The sequence below is a fragment of the Balaenoptera musculus genome, chromosome 9 (genome assembly GCF_009873245.2).
Source record: "Balaenoptera musculus isolate JJ_BM4_2016_0621 chromosome 9, mBalMus1.pri.v3, whole genome shotgun sequence".
Classification (NCBI taxonomy): domain Eukaryota; kingdom Metazoa; phylum Chordata; class Mammalia; order Artiodactyla; family Balaenopteridae; genus Balaenoptera; species Balaenoptera musculus.
Window position 1 is genome coordinate 18,891,108 of NC_045793.1, and position 19,860 is coordinate 18,910,967.

General features: G+C 37.1%; 1 protein-coding gene across 15 annotated transcripts in view; it reads right to left on the minus strand.

The window, feature by feature from the left end:
• CALD1 (caldesmon 1) overlaps positions 1-19,860 on the minus strand; it is a 179,465-nt gene that overhangs the window by 118,800 nt on the left and 40,805 nt on the right. The window lies entirely within an intron of this gene.

Sequence of the window (19,860 nt, forward strand, 5' to 3'; positions counted from 1 at the left end):
CATTCATTTATTCGTTGAGTGAGTTCTCTAAGCCAGGATGGGACACACGGTGAGGAGCAAGGACTCTGCTTTCATGGAGCTTACATTTTGGTGGAGTACAGACAGCATACATGTTTCCAATAGTGAGTAAATAAAAGAGCGTGATGTGATAGAGGGCCACTGGAGGGCCACTGAATGATGAGGGATGATCTCTCTGAAAAGGAGCTATCTAGGCTGAAAATATATTTCTAAGGAAGAGTCACTCATGTGACGAGTGTTCCTGGAGGAGCCCTTGAGAACCCTGGTGTGAGGTAGAGGGTTTTATGAGATGACTGTGTGCTCTGTGATCATGAAACTCTTCCAAGTTGTTCAGTCCATATGGGATTCAAGCTTATCTGTGTATTAGCAGAACACACAATGCTGAAAGATGTGCTGAACAAAGGGACTTACCAAAAAATTATTCTCAAAGTACCACCTTTGCCAGAAAGCATGAGGGTGGTAGAGGTGCTGGTAATCTGTCCCTACCCATAGGGGAGAGTGCCAGGGATACACATGGTCCCCTGTGCGTCCAGTGTCCAGAACAATAGAGGTCCCCCTGTGCTCCTGTTCACTTGGTAAACCTGAAGAGAGCTGCCTTCTGTGGGTTTACATGAGTTCCTTTCAGTCTTGTGCATTGGAGGATAAGGCAGAATATTTCTTAATAATAGAAGAATGAAACACTACAGGATATAATCCTTGGAATGGGAAAGGAATGGTAAGAAGCTATTTCAGTCTTAGTTGGCAGGAAGTCACATAACTTGTGTAGGGATAATTGAAATAAAATATTTAAAAATAGATCTATGGGTTTTAGTCAAAATGTATCAGTAACAATAAAACATTAATAATTGTCTCTTGTGAATTGTCTCTGTTTTGCATTTATAGCTGAATATGGGAGCTAGGAGTATTTTAGAAGAGAATAAATATGTGATCTCAGGGAATTTGGGTCATTTAAGTAAACACTAATGAGTGAATTGACCTTGACCAAGTCATTTAAGCACTCTTGGCCCCTCAATTTTTTCATCTGTAACATGAAGCATTTGGAATAGATTTTTAAGATCCCTCCAATTCAGATGGTTTATGTAGAATTCTATGGCCTTTTAAGGGAAAAAATGTATTGTATATGTCTCAGTATCTGTGAATGACCTTGTTATGGTTGTGAATAAAATAAGTTCAATCACGTTCACCCTTTTCAGCATCTAATGGGTTTCCCAGAGAAAGGTATTGCTTTCCAGGGACCACCTACCCTACCCCTTCTCCATTATTTCTAAGAGATGAGTATATTTTATAGTTCTGAGAGAAAGGATAATGTATCACATAATAATATCTATAATCTGTTGAACACCTACTATGTGCAAGGTACTTGATATCTGTTATCTAATTAAAAAGAAAACTGTGAAAATAGTTGTTCTTAGTGTCCTATTTGAAAGTAAGGAGATGGATTCAGATTCACTGTCACATAGTTAACAAGTAGCAGAGTTGAAATTGCAGCCCAGATTTGTTTGACTCCAAAGCTCTTTCCATGACTGAACACTTGGAGTAGAAAGGACAAGAGTATATAAGAGAATAAGAAACTAAGCAGAATGTTTCTGAAAAGCACAGCAGAGTTTTCTGCAGTCTCATGGAGCTAAGTAGGAAAAACTCAAAGTTCAAGAAGGAAGAACCATTCTGGAGTTGATATATCAATATCTTAATTGTGATGGAAGTTACACAACTATCTGTATTGTCAAAACTTACAGAACTGTACACTAAAAAGAGTAAATTTTACTGTATATGAATTACACTTTGATAAAAAATGGAAGCAAGGGAAAAAAAGAGGAAAGGGTCTTGGGATACAGTCTCAGTTAGACCTTTGGAGAGTTCATCCGTGGAGAAGGGGCAAACTAGAGGTCAATGGAGGTGTACAAAATGGCAGATGAGTTTCAAATCACCTCAGCCCTAATTCAACTAAAGTGAACTTCCCCAACTCTATCAAACTACCAGAAGATAGAGTAACTCAATTTGGAGGAAAGTAATGTCACCTAGCACCTCAGTTGGATATCCACATGGACAAACAGAAAACCAAATCTTGACTTTTATTTAACATCATACGCTCCCCTCCCCCAATTCCAGATTGACTGTAGATCTAAATGTGAAAACTTACACATTAAAGCTCTCAGAAAAAAGAAGGTACCTCCATGATCTTGGGATACGCAAAGATCTTGTAAACAAGATGTATAAATTATTAACCATAAAGGAATAAAATTGATAAACTGTACTGCATTAAAATTAAGGACCATAAGGAGAGTGAAAAGGCAAGTCACAGACTGAGAAAATATATATTAGTAAAACATATATCTGACAAAGGATTTGTATCTAATATACAAAGAATTCCCACAAATCAATAAAAAAGATAGATGACTCAACAGGAAAATAAGTAAAGGCTTTAATAGGTACTTCACAAAAGAGGATATTAAAACGGCCAAACAGACATATGAAAAAGTGCTCAATCTCACTAATCATTAGAAAAATTCAAATTCAAATTACACACCACTAGAATAACTAAACTTTAAAAGACCGACAATTCAACATTTTGACGAGAAACTATAACTCTTATGCACTGCTGTGGCAATGTAAATTGGTACAATCACTTAGGTAAAATATCGATATTTGGCAGTATTTGCTAACGTTGAATATTTGTAGATCTGGAGACCTCAAAATCTTACTCCTAGGTGTATACACGGCAAAGATCCATGCATATATTCATCAGAAGACGTGAACTAGAATGCTCATACCAGCACTATTCACAACAGCCACAAACTGGAAATCAACTCAGTGTCTATCAATAGTAAAATGGATAAATTGTGGTAGGCAAACGATGAAATACTGTATTGCAAATTAGAATAATCTAAGTATCACTCAGGCAATGAATCTCAGAACAATTTTAAACAACAAAAGTCGGACACCAAAAAAAAATTCTATAGGATTACATTAATATTAAATTCAAAAACAGACAAAACTAATACTTGGTGTTAGAAATCAGAATGATGGTTCTCCTGGGGCAGTGGCCAGGGGTGGCGGGGAGGAGGCATGACTGTGGAAAGGGGCACGAGGGGGGCTCCTGGGGTGCTAAGTAATGTTCTGTTTCTTGATCTGGGTGCTGACTACATCACTGTGGTCATTTTGTGAAGATTCATCATGCTGTACAGTTGTGATTTGTGCACTTTTCTGTATGTTACACATCAATAAAATGATTATTTTAATAACGTGAATAGAAAAAGATGAAGCCTCAATCTGGAAAAATGACAACAAAAGGGAATTTATGGGCTCGAAATACATAAAATCATGAAAATTCAATATTCCCAGTCATATATTACACTAGTAGGAAAATAAAATAATAAAAAGAAAGACAAACAATGAGGGAAAACAAAAAGGTAATACAAATCAATGTACTCTGCAGGGGGAAAATTGTAGTCGAGGAGGCTGGGATCAATTTGGCCAGTTATTTCTAAATTAAAAGTCAACACTGGATTATTTACCAATGACTTAGTGAACTTTCCACATATATATTTTGGCTTACTATATCTTAGAAGGGAAATATTGAATGTTTTTGCAAGTGGCCCATACCAAAGCTATTCAAATACAGGGACTACTTATCATCTTAAGATGTTGTGAAACCTCGCAGTGCATTCAGCCCCTTGCTTACTAACCACAGTTTCCCCTCTTCACTTTCAAACACCACTCTTCCCAAATCTATCTCCAGTGCCTCACATGTGCATTAAGTGCTTGCACTGCACAAAGTTTCCTCTTCACTTGTTTCAATTGTATGTTTCCATTTAAGCTTTTGCCTGTGTATCTTGAGCAACACTTGTCTATAGTTTGCTTGTATTTCAGCGTGAATTTTTACATCTGTGGGAGAATCTTTTGATTTTCATAGGATGCATTTTTTCATATTATCATGGAATTATGCATACGACCATACACAGATATTTGTATAAACTAGTAGATAAGAGAGACAAGGTGTATTAATAGGATACTATGTTAGGAATTTAGCTACCAGGCAGACTAAATAAAGCGAGAGACTAAGGAAACTGCTCTTATAATTCAAGAAAAAGTCAATTATCCAATGAAAGTAAGAATTCTCTTGGCATTCTGCAAGAAAAAGATTCACTGGATTGCTAACAAAGCTTTACACTATTCAGTTGGGTTGGACATAGGTCCTTCCCTTGAAAGCAGCATGGAATTGTGAAAGAAGACAGGCTGTGGGGTCATAACAGAGGTATGACCTTAGGGAAGTTCTTTGTGGGATGTCAGTTACTTATTTAAAAATGAGGATAATAATAACTGCCTTGAAGGGTTTTTACTCCTCTGTGCCTAGGTAGTTTTTTGTTAATGCCTCTATGGAGGCATTGCCACAGCGGGCTGTCATTGTATGAGCATGGGCTTCTTGATGGCAAGGACATGGTCTTACCCATAATTCTATCCCAAGCATTTAGCAAATTCTATGACATATAACACGCTCCATAAAAGTTTATTGGTGAGTGAATGAATGAATAAATGAGATAACATATAACCTAGAATGCTATAGGCCCCCAATGAACATTACTCCTCTCTTTTTCTCCTCCTTTATTATTCTCTATCTGGAAAGCAGAATGAATCAACCCTTAGCTTATTTCTATTAGGTGGCCAGGACTAGCAAAGATGGCCAAGGAAATTTTTCTGAATTCCCCTTAAAATTTCATGGGAAGCCAAGGATATAGCTTATATTTTTGTTCACAGAGGAGCCAATTTTGCACAAGTATGAAGATGAAAAAACATTCTTATTAGAACAGAACAAGATCACATAATAGTACAAAAGAAGGGCTTTTTTGTTTAAGATATCAAATCTTAAAACAGTGCCTATTTGCTGCAGCCTTTCCTATTTTTTCTTGGACAGTTTTTGAATTAAGAATAATCTATGATGCTGTTTGCATTGGCCAAGATTTTTCACTTGTTAATAAAAGAATCTGAATAGATTTTTAGAGGTAAGATATTTTCTGATCAGAGAAGCATTAAGAATGTGTCCATGGCAGGGTGAGGGTCATATGTTTATTTTTAAGCTGTATGAAAAGTTCTCTACTTCTCTAAAGCAAGTCGGAAAGTGAAAGTAATTTACGGTATTATGAAATTTCTGGACTTCTCATGGGAAAGTAGCTGACCTCAGTGTTTGATAAGCTTCCTGTGGCTACAAACATACAAGCCATTGACTCCTAAGAAAAATGTAACATTTCTCTTTACAGAATCATGGTGTGCCTGCAGCTGGAATTTGGTTTAACTGCCTCACATCAGGAAAAACCTAATGTAGATATTTTTAAATGTCCAAAGCTTGTGGAGATGCAGTCGTAATTGTCTCTGTCACCATCATCATCATCATGAACATCAGCATCACCACCACCACAATCATTATCATTATCAACAAGCACTGATGTTTGTTTGTATTATCTGTAAGGCACTGTGTTAAATGCTAGGGTTCCAATGAGTGATAACAAATGGTACAATTAATTTTTATGTATATTAAATTTTCCAAAGGATATAGTCTTCATGGCACTCTTCTGCCTATGTGGCTATGTATGGCTTCTTTATTTTTTTAATTGAATATATATTATTTACCATGTCTTATTTTATTTTTAAATAACAGTGTTATTAAGATATAGTTCACATACTACACAATTCATCTATTTAAGTATATAATTCAATAGTTTTTAGTATATTCAGAGTTGTGCAATCATCACCACAATCTTAGAACATTTTCCATCACCCCCCAAAAATCCCTATAGCCTTTAGCCACCTCCCCCCCCACTGCTGAAATAGCCCCTATATCTCCCAGCCCTAAACAACTACAAATCTATATTTTATTTCTATAGAGTTCCCCGTTGTGGACATTTCATATGAATAGAATCATATAATATGTGGTCTTTTGTGACTGAGTTCTTTCACTTAGAACAATGTTTTCAAGGTTCATCCATATGGTAGCATGTATCAGTATTTCTTTCCGTTTTAAGGCCAAATAATATTCCATTGTATGGATATATCACAATTTGTTTATCCATTTCGTTTGTTGATGGGCATTTGGGTTGTTTCCATCTTTTGGCTATTGTGAATAATGTTGCTATAAACATTTGTGTACAAGTTTTTGTGCACACATATGTTCTCATTTCTCTTCGGTATATACCTGGGAGTGGAATTGCAGGGTTATATGGTAATTATTCTATGTTTAATTGTTTGAGGGACTATGAGACATTTTTCCAAAGTGGGTGCACCATTTTATATTCCCACCAGCAGTGTATGAGGGCTCTGATTTTCCTACATCCTTGCTATGCAAGATGAATAACTTATAAATATATCTCCTGTGCAGTAAACTTCAGGCATATAGAATAAGTTTGATAATTGTAAGTTTAAATAAATCGAACCCATTAGTTCCAATAGACTCTCAGTTTATTAACAATCTCAGTACTCAGGAGTTTTGGATATTCACAAAGAAGCAATGCCCTAATTCAGTACTTTCTGGTTGAGACTACAGGTAATCAAAGCAATTGGATTATTTATTCAGTTCAGTCAACTCAGTGGAAAATTTGAGCACACTTTATTGATTTAGTGAATTGATTTTCTTGTTTCTGTTATATAATATGTACTTTGTTTAAAGTATTCTTAAAACTTTTTCTAGTGTTAGCTTTGACTACTGATTAAAATTTAAGTACCTGAGAACAGGGCTGTATATTATATTTTTTTTATGGCCAGTTGCTTAAGATGAGCAAAAACACAAAGCAAAATAACACTGAAAGTGGAATGATCCTGTTCCTCTTCTCTACCTTCTAACCAGCTAGCACTGCCCAACTTTCTCTTCCATTCCAGGGCTGTGTGCCGAGACCTAATCCAGTCATTGTGAAGCACAAAACTCTGACACAGAATCTGAACAGTGGTAGGGCTGTGGGCTCAGGTCAGAACCTAGAATCACCTTGTCTTACCCATGTAACAAAGGCAAAACCATCAATGTGTGTAGCCCTGAAAAAAATTTGCTGGTTGATGTCATTCCTCAGCATTTAAAAAAAATCAGTCTCTGCATAATTCATTTGCACATTTAACTCAAAGAGTAGCCAGTGAAGGCTGTAATCCCATGGATGAGATACAGAGGCCTTTACACTAGAAAACTGGTAAAACATCACACTCACTCTGTCTCTGTTCATCATCACCCAGTTATCGGAATGTTTGTGGTCTTGGAAACTGGACATCGGCAAACACAGCAAAATAACAATGCACAGGGGACCATTTTGTGCACAGGGCCCTGGGAAGGGCCAGTGGAATTCCTCTGATCAGTCTCCTTTTGACTTTTTCCCAGAGACCTTGTTTCTGCACTGAAATGTCTGGAATGCTTGGTAGGGACGAAGTGGGTTGGTCACAGGGCAATTATGCTACTATCATCAATGAGATCAGCCACTTGTGGACTGATTTCCAAGTGACTAGTGGTATCACCAGTGGGTTAAGAATACAAATGATAGCAATTTTACAGTAAACAGAACTTTCACATTCCTTTTCCCAAATGATTTTCATGTCAAGCCTGGAGATCAGTAAGACAAATATTATTGGCAACATTTTATAAATGGGACCTAGAGAGTCCTGGAGAGGTTAAATGGTTTACCCAAGGCCTCTCAGCTAGTGGTGAGTAGATCCAGGTCCCCAAATCTGTTCTCTTTGCAGAACATCATTCTGCCTCTTGTTGGTTACTTAACAACCAAGTTCATTCAGCAGGAGCTGGCTATTTTTTATTTTAAGACAAATCAATCACTACATTTATTTTTAGAAAACAGATGAATCCACTGATTTGGTTCCCAACTGCTATCATGGGATAAAAATTTTCAAAATGACAATCCTGAGAACTGATTCTTTGTGACCCTTGCAATTTGCACTGTCTTTGCAGTAATAACATAGTGGGGGGAGTGTTACAACTGATAAATCCTTCAAGTAACCATCCTAACCCCAAAGCATCTGAACATCAAAATAGATCTGTCAAGGTATGGTGGCCCACCACAGTGGCTTTCCACGTGAAGTCTCGATCTCAGCATCATTACCTGTGAAGTGTATCATCAGAAATTTGAGGTTTCATGTGATTTACTGTTTTTAAAAACATTAGGAAGGATTCAAGGTTATCTCTATAAACTTGCTTCTCACTCAGCTTTATTCCTGGAATCCTTCTTGAGTGGAAGAAAAGGCTTTCCTATGTGTGTTCCCATGAGTGAGGCTTCCCTGTGAATATCATTCTGCAGGCATGACACGTGGAGAAAAAAATTTCGAGATCTGCTCTTCTTCTATTTCTATATCATGAGACAAAACATCAGGCCCAGTTTGAGATTCTATTTCCAGTTAAGAAATGGAAGTTGCTAAGGATGTAGCAGAGACAGAGAGCGACAAGATCTCTGCCCTCACAGAGCTAACTCCCTAGTGAGAAAATCAATAAATATTAAACTATTTATATCTTATTCACTTTTTTGTTGTATTTTGGCTTGAGTTCTTTTTTTTTAATTTTTCTTTGTGGTAAGAACTGTTAACATGTGATCTACTCTCTTAACATCTTCTTCACTTCTGTATCCCCAGTGCCTTGCGCAGTTCTGAGCACATATTAGTTTCTTGGTAAATATGTGTTAGTGAATAAATAAATGAAGTCTCCAGATGTTCAAACTTTTCCATTTCTAAATCTTGATTCATTATCCAGTGTCATTCTTTCTGGGACCAGATTGAAAGTGGATACAAAGAGGACAATCAGAATCTCGCTGAAGCCTGGTACTAACAATTTTATTGGCAATTATATTAGATGGTTGATGGTAATGTGGACAATATCCCAGCGTCAATCTGTTATAGCCACAAACTTAAACCCAGGCTGCTATCTTTTAAAAAACTGTGTGTGGTTAAACAAACGGAGCATGGAGTGAAGACACAGATGGATCAATAAAACCCATTTTCACATTAATACAATATTTCAAATTTAACATCCTACAATAAATTTATCTTTAAAGAACAGCATTTTTTAAACATAGCATCTGTCTTTATTCATATGCCAACAAAAATACCAACGGAAGCCTCATCAGAGACAACATTTATAGCTGAGTTGATTGAATTAAGTGAAAAAGATAAATTAGTTCAACAAAACCTTTTGGGCAACTGCCACCAAATAATTTCACATTGGGCGGCTCTCTGTCTTTTGAAATGGAAATTCTGGCATTACGAAGGCACATGTAAGCTGAATAGAGCTGACATATATATAACTGTAAAACATAGGAAAATGTACTTTACAGAGACAAGACAACAATCCTTACATGTTTGGAACATAAAATGTGATTGTGACAAATCACTGCTAAAGAATGAAAAACAAATAACGACTGTAACTCAAAACAACTAAGCTTACATACAAATGCCATCCTAGAATCTTGGATAGAACTATAAATACATTATGTGAAATATACTACAAGTGTGAGAGAGGAAAACATTAAATTTAGCCAGAATTTAAATGGTATCAAGGCTGCACAGATACTTAGGTTGTTTGGGCAGTGTTTTTTTTCTTCTCTCTCTCTGAGCCCTTTCATTTCTTGATGTGCCTCAAAAGGAAAAGCTCAGAGATGAAAATAAAAACGGTCCTTATTATGTTTTCAGGCTATTTGAATCCAAAGGAGGGAAATCCAGGAGTGCAGGCACTTGATCATAAGATCCCTGAGTGAGCAATCACATTTTTATACCATTTACATCCCCATAGCAACTCATGCAGTACTCATCAATTATTTACTGGCAGGCTGAAATACTGATGCTTTTCAAGACTACTTTTGTTTCTATTCTACTCTATTGCAAAAGGTTCCAGATCATTAAATCTGTAAAGTCAGACCTATCTCTGAAAGCTATTAGTTATACATCTTATTATGGAGAATATACAAATATGAATTTCATTATGTTATAGAAAATTTAGAAAATATAGAAATATATGTAGAAAACAATCTTAAAGTCTCTTAATCCCTCCCGCCCTAAGATTACTTTAAAGTTTAAATATATCTCCTTCTGGTTTTCTTCACTAACACATATGATCTTATTTTAAAAACAAATTTATTATGTTATGTGTTCAGTTTTTTCACTTATACATATTTTCCTACACCATTCATTTAACATGATTAATAATGTCATTGTTTATATAATCATTCCCCTATCACTGGACATATATTTCAAGTTTGGGCTATTATAAGTAATGCTGTAATGGACATTCTTGTACATAAATCTTTATCCCTAAATCTCGATCACTTTGTTTTTAACTGCTAAGTAATGTAGAGGGTGATTCCAAGGGATCAAACTGATCACATTTTCTTTATGTGAATTCTTGTTTTCAAATAACCAACTGGAGAAGTTGGGACAGTAACTACAATGTCACCAAAATATTTGTAAATGAGTTACAGCAAATAATATAGCAAGACAAAATTGTAAAGGCCTCTGGTATCATCCATTCACTGCCAAGATTATAGAAAAACTCCCCCTAAAAGTTGTCTTTAAGAACCTAATTTTCAAGATTAACCAATTTGGGCGTTGAGAAATGAGATAATTCAAAAGTGTAGCAAATTAAACTATTATAACAAACACATTATATGTAGATACACACAGTGGAAGGGAAGAGAAGGAATAAGTTCTAGTAGTGAGGTAACCCATAGCATCATAGGAGAGCCACTGGTGGTTTGAGAAGGTCTGGTTAGGAAGTGCCAATAGTGGGCTTAATGCTTAGGGTGCAAGTACTCTGAAGGTGGGGTTTATACTTTACACTTTTGTTTCCTCTCTACAACTCACAAAATATTCAAGAACTCCTCCTTTTTCTTTTGGCAAAAAGAATATAATTGAACATAGTCGATAATCCCTGAATTGTTCCCATCTTCAAAAATGGCACCAGCATTCACTGGGCCGCTTGAGCCCTGACTTGGGAGCCTCTCCAGACATTTCTTCCTCACCAGCTATTCTCCGCCACTCCCCATGCAATAAATTACTAAGTCTAGTGATCCTCCCTCCAGAATATTTACTAGAAACAGTCCATTCGTCTTCACCATTGTTGCTACCACTCTAATCCAAGCCACTTTATCTCATCTGGGCCATTCAGGAGATGCCTTACTGGTCTCTTTATTCGAATCTTCTGGCTTTCTGCAAATAATGATCTTTTTAAAAACGTTAATCTGATCAGATAACTGCCCTGCTTAAAATACCTCTATACCTTCATAGTGCAGTTAGATTATATATTCAATTATTTATCACAGCCCACACTTTTGTTTGTGATTTGGCCCAACATACATCTCCAGTTTCCTCTGGTACCACCATTTTTGTGATCTGGTCGCACTAGCTTTCTTTCAATATCTTGCATGGATCCAAATCTTGCAGGCCATAGAGCCTTGGGTCATGCTGTTTTCTAAGACTAAAATGATTCCCCTACCCTTCCTTAGTAATACCAGCACATTTCTCACCTGGATAATCCTTAGTTTTCCTTAAACCCTCAAAGTCAAAGGTTTTGCAATACTCACAAAACACTGATTTTTGTGTTATAGCACAAGCACAAGATACATGTTAAAAGCTTTAAGTATCCTATCCATTTATTGCCAAGATATAGCAAATTAAAATTATTGTATTAGATATACAGATTTTTAAGATTTTTTTCCTTCGTGTTATTCTCTTTCATGGCTCTGTTATTTATCTTCATGTACAATTACAATTTGTACTGACATTTATGTTTGGATATCTGTTTATTTAATGTTTGTCTTTCCTACCAGGTTGAAAGCTCCATGAAGGCATGCCTGCCTTTATTTTTTAAACCACTGATCCCCTAGCACTTTGCAATTACCTAAGATACAGTAATCACTCAACAAATATGTATAAAATGAACAAATGGACAAGAAACAGTCAAAATATTTCAAAGGAATATCTAGTGACAAGACAGTCAGGGAAACTTTACAGGTTTATCACCTATTTTCAGAGAGGATATTCATTAAGAGCTTGTCATTGGCTAACTGCTCAATTAACTGAATAAATGAAAGAATATATGGGTGAATTTTTATTAGCTGTCAAGCAGAATATGGTAAGTTCTGAATGAAAGGCAGATACCTATACCAAAGCAACCAGTTAAATAACTTGCTGCTACCACTTTCCTCTAAAAGTAGTTTGAAAGAGAAAGCACGGAAAGCACACAAATATGCTTCCCATCGTAATAGCTGAATCATGCATTATCTTATTTGATTCTCATAAGAACGCTATGAGATACAGAGTATATCATCTCCATTTGACAAAAATGAAATTAAGTCCAATGTCTATGATTACTCGTAATGCAGTGGGTCCAGAACTCAAACACTGAATTTCTTTTCTTTTTTTAAAAATAAATTTATTTATTTATTTATTTTTTGGTTGCATTGGGTCTTCATTGCTGTGCGCGGGCTTTCTCTAGTTGTGGCAAGTGGGGGCTACTCTTCATTGTGGTGCGTGGGCTTCTCATTGCAGTGGCTTCTCTTGTTGCAGAGCACAGGCTCTAGGTGCATGGGCTTCAGTAGTTGTGGCACATGGGCTCAGTAGGTGTGGCATGCAGGCTCAGTAGTTATGGCACACGGGCTTAGTTGCTCCGCGGCATGTGGGATCTTCCCAGACCAGGGATTGAACCTTTGTCACCTGCATTGGCAGGCAGATTCTTAACCACTGTGCCACCAAGGAAGCCCCAAGCTGAATTTCTAACCCTAGAGACTGAGTAATAAGCGCAAGAGTGGAAAATCATGAGATAGCTAATGTGATTTTGTTCTGATATCCTCCTCTGCATCGGTGATAAGTTTGGTTGGGCTTTTAATAAATTGATACAGACTTTCAATAAGAAACAAATAAATACCAAAATCTTCCCAAGTCTTACAGCTTAAAAATCTGATTTTGGTCTCAACTGCTATTCCTAATAATTTTGAGATTGGCAAGATTTTATTTTCCTTTCCAGTCATATTTGAAAATATACTCTGAGCCACATTTGTCTCTATTCCTTTTAAACCAGTGAGAAAAGGCTCCCAAGAAAACTGTCTTGGTACAGAAACCTACTCATACACCAGCTGTGATATTGGCTTATTTCCATATAACCTAATATGGCTAAGAAAATGTTTGACTGGAACAGAGTGAGGATTGCCAAACTCAACAACTTTTTAGTAGGAAAATTGCCACAGAGTCCTCTGTTTAGACATCATGTAGTTGCCGTTCAGATGCTAATGCTTATCCATTCACATCAACAAAACTGTAACAACCTTTATGCAGTAACAAAAATCAGATACCTGCCCCTTTTGCCCACTCACAGGCAAAATGAATGAAAAAAAGCTGCCCCAAAAGGCTCTGGATGATAGTATATTGAACACGTTGCCCTTCTTGGGTTATAAAGGCCCAGTGACTGGGTACACCCAATTCAGATTCTGCAGGAGGTCCTCTGAGTTTGTGTAAAATCAAGTAGCTTCAAACAGAAAAAAGGATGAAAGAAAATTCACCTCCACCATCTCCTATCATGGATTTACCAACATCTTCCTCAAATAACATCTCTGACTGACATTCTTGCTTCTTCTTACTTCTGGTACTCAGATATAGATATCAATATTATCTTAAATTTCACCCCTTCTCTCAATACAAATACAATGAATAGTCATCAAATCTGAGGATTCTACTTGGGCTGTTTCAGTCATGAGGGCTTCCTTGCTTCCATTCCCACTATTGTTTTTGTCGTTCATATACTTTTGTGCCTAGACCGTTACTATTGTCATCTGGCCAGGCACTGCAATTTCTTTAGTTGTTTTGAGGCGTGAGCAAATGTATAAAGTCAGGCAGATCTGGGTCTGAATTTCAGATCTGCCACTTATTTGCTGGATGACTTTTGCAGATTGTTTAATTTCTCTGTTAAAATGGAAAGCGTCTACTTTGCACGGCTGTTGTGGGAATTAAATGAGGTACCATGAAGTAGTATGGCACCTGACATGAAGAAAACACTCAGTAAATGTCAGCAAATTCCCATGTTCTGCTTCTATCCTCTTCCTAATCTCATTGCATTCTGTATACTAGTGCTGGATTATTTTCCTAACTATGTATGCAGAAATTGAAGGTGAAAAATATACCCACTGACCCCTGAAATTTGCCTTGGTCATTGAGGAAGGGAGCACTGCCTAAAAATTCAATCTGGACCAAGTTAAAGAAAAACTAATGTCAAAATGTTTATTGTGTCTTAGAGTTACTAGGGGCATAAGCCTAGGGCAGATGACTGGTTTTTTTGTTTGTTTGTTTGTTTGTTTTTTTACAAAAACCCTGCAGCTAACAGGACACCCTCATCCCTTTTCCTCTTACAAATCTTTTTTTTTTTTAACATCTTTATTGGAGTATAATTGCTTTACAATGGTGTGTTAGTTTCTGCTTTATAACAAAGTGAATTAGCTATACATATACATATATCCCCATATCTCTTCTCTCTTGCATCTCCCTCCCTCCCACTCTCCCTATCCCACCCCTCTAGGTGATCACAAAGCACAGAGCTGATCTCCTTGTGCTATGTGGCTGCTTCCTACTAGCTATCTATTTTACATTTGGTAGTGTATATATATCCATTCCACTCTCTCACTTTGTCCCAGCTTACCCTTCCTTCTCCCCACGTCCTCAAGTCCATTCTCTAGTAGGTCTGCGTCTTTATTCCCGTCTTGCCCCTAGGTTCTTCATGACTTTTTTTTTTTAGATTCCATATATATGTGTTAGCATACGGTATTTGTTTTTCTCTTTCTGACTTACTTCACTCTGTATGATAGACTCTAGGTCCATCCACCTCACTACAAATAACTCAATTTCGTTTCTTTTTATGGCTGAGTAATATTTCATTGTATATATGTGCCACATCTTCTTTATCCATTCCTCTGTCGATGGACACGTAGGTTGCTTCCATGTCCTGGCTATTGTAAATAGAGCTGCAATGAATGTTGTGGTACATGACTCTTTTTGAATTATGGTTTTCTCAGGGTATATGCCCAGTAGTGGGATTGCTGGGTCGTATGGTAGTTCTATTTTTGCTTTTTAAGGAACCTCCATACTGTTCTCCATAGTGGCTGTATCAATTTACATTCCCACCAACAGTGCAAGAGGGTTCCCTTTTCTCCACACCCACTCCAGCATTTATTGTTTGTAGATTTTTTGATGGTGGCCATTCTGACCCGTGTGAGGTGATACCTCATTGTAGTTTTGATTTGCATTTCTCTAATGATTAGTGATGTTGAGCATTCTTTCATGTGTTTGTTGCCAATCTGTATATCTTCTTTGGAGAAATGTCTATTTAGATCTTCTGCCCATTTTTGGATTGGGTTGTTTTTTTTTTTTGATATTGAGCTGCATGAGCTGCTTGTAAACTGTTTTGTTTTGTTTATGTAAGTACTTTGACGTTTCTTTGCTTCTGTAAAAGATGAACAACACCTCCAACCCCAAGTCGCTTGGGAGAGAATTAAGGCAAAGAGCTAAAAAGCTGATTTCTTTCTCATATACCAGTCTCATGTAACTTCTGATTTAAAATATTTCATTTTAAACTGTGATCCAGTCTGGACTATACTGTAAGGTCCCTCTACCACTTGAAACCATTCATCAGAGTCTGTTTTAAACAACATAGCTTTGAGGAATGAGGAAAAAAGGAATTTCTCCATGCTCAGGGTGAAGCCGAGAAAGACAGGAAGGGATGGAAAGCTGTAAGAGGGTGACAGGAATTTGGAGCAGGAGGTGACGGAAAAACATAGGCATTCCCACCACTCTGTCTCTTTCTTGGGGATTCCCAGAAATACGGAGATGGAGGCCCTAATAATTTTACTTGGAAAAGAAAGAGTAACCCAGGAAGAACTTTGTCGTTTGCCGGTTACATACTTGTGAACAATTAATCAACAATCCAAAAACTATTATAAGTAAAATGTCTGTTATCATGATTAGTTTAAGTAATTCAGACAACTGTTGCTGCATAATGAAAAGTACTGGTTAGATGTGAAAAGACCTCAATTTTAGGTTCTGGTGACACTCCTAACTAGCCATGTAACTTTGGGCAAGTCACGAACTCTGCAGACCTCAGTCTCCTCAAGGGTAAAAGGATGAAGGGTGGAGTGGAGGAGCCCTGCTATCTGTGGATGAGACGGGTTGCAGTACTCAGGAAAGGCTTCACGGAGAAGATGGCTCTTAGAGAAGAGTTAACATTCAGATAACTAGCAAAAGAAAGGAGTGAGGACATTTCACTCTTGCTCAGGGAAAGAGCAAAGCCGTTTGAGCAGAAACACACAAGTTGAATTCACGAGTGAGCATGTTCAAAAGCCTGGCTGGGAGGGTTTGGGGAAGTGGGTTGTATTGATTATGTCCTTGGATGTCCATTTCACACTTTATTCTTTGGAGTAGACAGTAGGGGTTAGGATTTTTTATACAAATGATAGTTTGGGAAGATTGAGGGGACCAGCTAGTATGGAAATAAGTTTGGAGATTCTTGAAATCTGAATTAAAATGGTGATAATGAAACTGTGGAGGAAAAGACAGTCAATGAAGAATCGAGAAATATGCATTTATTTCCCCCAACATGTCTCATCTCCTCTGGTTAGTCTGCAGAGGTATCCCCTCTCAGATGCAATACTTAACTCTGATCCCTGGGTCTAAGTACTGAGCTATTAATGACTCATAAATCATTTGGGAGATTAATCTACAGGAAGGGCCAAGATCATTTTTTGTTGTAAGTATAAAATGACCTTGCGTTATTTTGCAAGTAGAGGTCTTTGCATTAATTGTATAACTGAATATAATCTTGTAAGTCTCACAAACCAACAATCAACTCCAATTGACTTCACTAAAGGAGAAATCTCCATATTATTCTGAAAGAATATACATATTATACACTAAGCAAACTTAGGCCTGCCTCTGTCTTATAAAGATTCATTTCCTGCTTCTTACATTTTTCTTGAAATCCAGCTAAAAGCAAGAGGTTAGCTCAGAAAGAATGAGAAATTTCACCCTGAGGAAGCCCTGCAATGTAGAAAACCTTGATGCTCCCAATCACCTTTCCCTTTTCTTTGACATGGGAAGGTTTACACCACTTGTGCACAACTTGAAACCTAGCTCTTGGGGTTTGATGCTTATCTAGAACGTCATACCACCCTAGTGGTCCTCAAGATGTAGTCCCCAGACCAGCAGCATCAGTGTCATATAGAAATTTATTAGAAATTGTGAAACTTCGGGGCCCCTTCCCACAACTACTGAATTAGAGACAGGGGAAGGGGCCTGGCAATCTGTGTTTTACAAGTTCCCCGGATGATTCCAATGCTAAAGTTTGAGACTCACTGTGTTAAAGTAGTATAGCAGGTGCCCTCAGCAATAAAAATGGTTAGCAATAAGTAAAAGCTACAGGGAAAAAAAACAGGAATATACATATTATAAGACTTCTACAAATCTGAAAGTTAGATTATGAAATTATCCTTACACAGAGAAAAAATATACTAATTTATCTCCCTCTTTAATACTTAGATATTTTATAGCAATTTAAAGACCTTGAACTATCCTAATTATTCATTAAAATAAATGATTTGAAAGAATAAATCCAAAATTAATTTTCTAGTAGCATTAACAAATTTGGCAAAGCAGATGTGCTTTAGCTGGGTACACAACATCCTCTTAACAGCTCTACGAACTAGAATGAGACAGCTGGAATCGAAGTCCAAGTCTACCAGAATGTATGACCCCATTCATTTTCTTTTTCTTTCTTTCTTTCTTCTTTTCTTTCTTTCTTGGCTGCGTTGGGTCTTCATTGCTGTGCGCGGGCTTTCTCTAATTGCGGCGAGCGGGGGCTACTCTTCGTTGTGGTGCGCAGGCTTCTCACTGCGGTGGTTTCTCTTGTTGCGGGAGCACGGGCTCTAGGCACATGGGCTTCAGTAGTTGCGGCACACAGGCTCAGTAGTTGTGGCTCGTGGGCTCTAGAGTGCAGGCTCAGCAGTTGTGGCACACAGGCCTAGTTGCTCTGCGGCATGTGGGATCTTCCTGGACCAGGGCTTGAACCGTGTCCCCTGCATTGGCAGGAGGATTCTTAACCACTGCACCACCAGGGAAGTCCCGACCCCATTCATTTTCTATTCAACTTTGCTCTCATCTTACAAATGTTACTTGCCTTGCCCTTTTCCCATCTCCCATTCCCTGCTTTATCTCAATCTTGATGCTTTGAAATGACAGTTTCAGGCCAAATAATAGAAGAATCTCTTCACATTATGGGTAGTAAACACTTGGAAAACATTATTTGCAGTGCTGGTACTGGGAATATAGGTTCAAGAAGAGTTTAGAGACATTATCGGATAATAGATTTAAAAGGGCCTCTGAAGGAAAGGAAAGGAAAAGAAGGCTTTAAGATAACATTAAGTTCTAGAGGTTTTAAAAGTTTCAAGGTATAAATTCCCACAATGGTCCCTTCTTGCCATCATCAGAGACACTGGGCTGTAGAATTCAAATTTGACTAAGTGAGATATATCTTAGATTCTAATACTTATAATAGTCTAATGACTTGTATATCAAATAGTCTCTTCATTTTTTTGTTGAGAAGTTATCATTACGATGGAAAATGGAAAAAGCAGAAGACTCCATGTGAGCAACTGAATGACAACTGGGAAGAAATTTATATTTATTATATACTAAGTGTGTGTCAAATGCCACGCATCTCTTTTTTAATGTTTCAAACAAACCCATGAGGAGAGTGTTTTTTCTCTCCATTTATAGAAGAGAAAATACAGGCTTGAGAGGTTAAGGAAACTGCCAAGCATCAGACAGAGGTGGAAGAGTTGGAACTAGAATGCACATCTTAATCTAGCCTCTTGCTACCACTCCAAAGGGAAACACTCGAAACAAGAAGGAAAGAAAGAAAAGGTTGTTCAGTTACCCAGTTATTTCATTCACTGTTGTTTGAACAGAAGCAATTGATGTCTTAAATCAATCTGATCAACTGCACAAAAACAGGTTGTTTGGATTTTTTTAAAGATTTGATTGAAAACCAGTTGTTTCAGTGGCCATATGTAGACCTGGACTTAATAAATGACCACCTTTGAGTCCCCCAGCTGGAAGAGTACAAAAGAACTCGGAGGCAAGTCAATGGCAATTTGCCACCCCAAACAAATTGCAGCATGTAAGCTCTGAAACTTGAATTACCCTTCAAGGATTAAAGTTCAGGACTGTGAAAAATTAAAAATGTTGCCTAGCCTAGGAAATAGCATATGAATCAAAAATATCATTACTAAGCTTAACTGCACTCCTAATCTTCCACTTTCATGACATCTAAACTGTTTTGTTATTCTTAATGGACCAAATCCCCTTTCTGGTAATGTTCTGGAAATTCTATTTTTGTGGTAATTTAAAAAATCATATGGCATGTTCTTTATATTTGGTTTATGTAGGAGTTAAGACCACTTCAAACATACTTTTCATTTTTATTCTGATGGCTATTTAATATTGTGTCATTCACTGGTTGAAATAAAAGTAGGTTAATCTGCAAAAATACATGAACACCCAAAAAGGATTGAATTGTATCTTTGAGAAATGATTTTTTTTTTCAAAGTCAGACATCAAAGGCTGCATATTGCAGAAAGTTTATTTTGAGAAGCTTCAGTCAAAACAGTTTGGAAACTATGAAATGAGTCATTTTTTCTTAAAGAAATGTAACTTTGTCTATTCCCACTGCATTTTTGGTTTGGTAGGAGACATCTTTATTCCACAGGATTTTAAAAGCATGTTTAAGATTCCATAGGTTTAGTATTACATCACTAATGGTTTCTAATGAGATCCAGGCAATAGCAA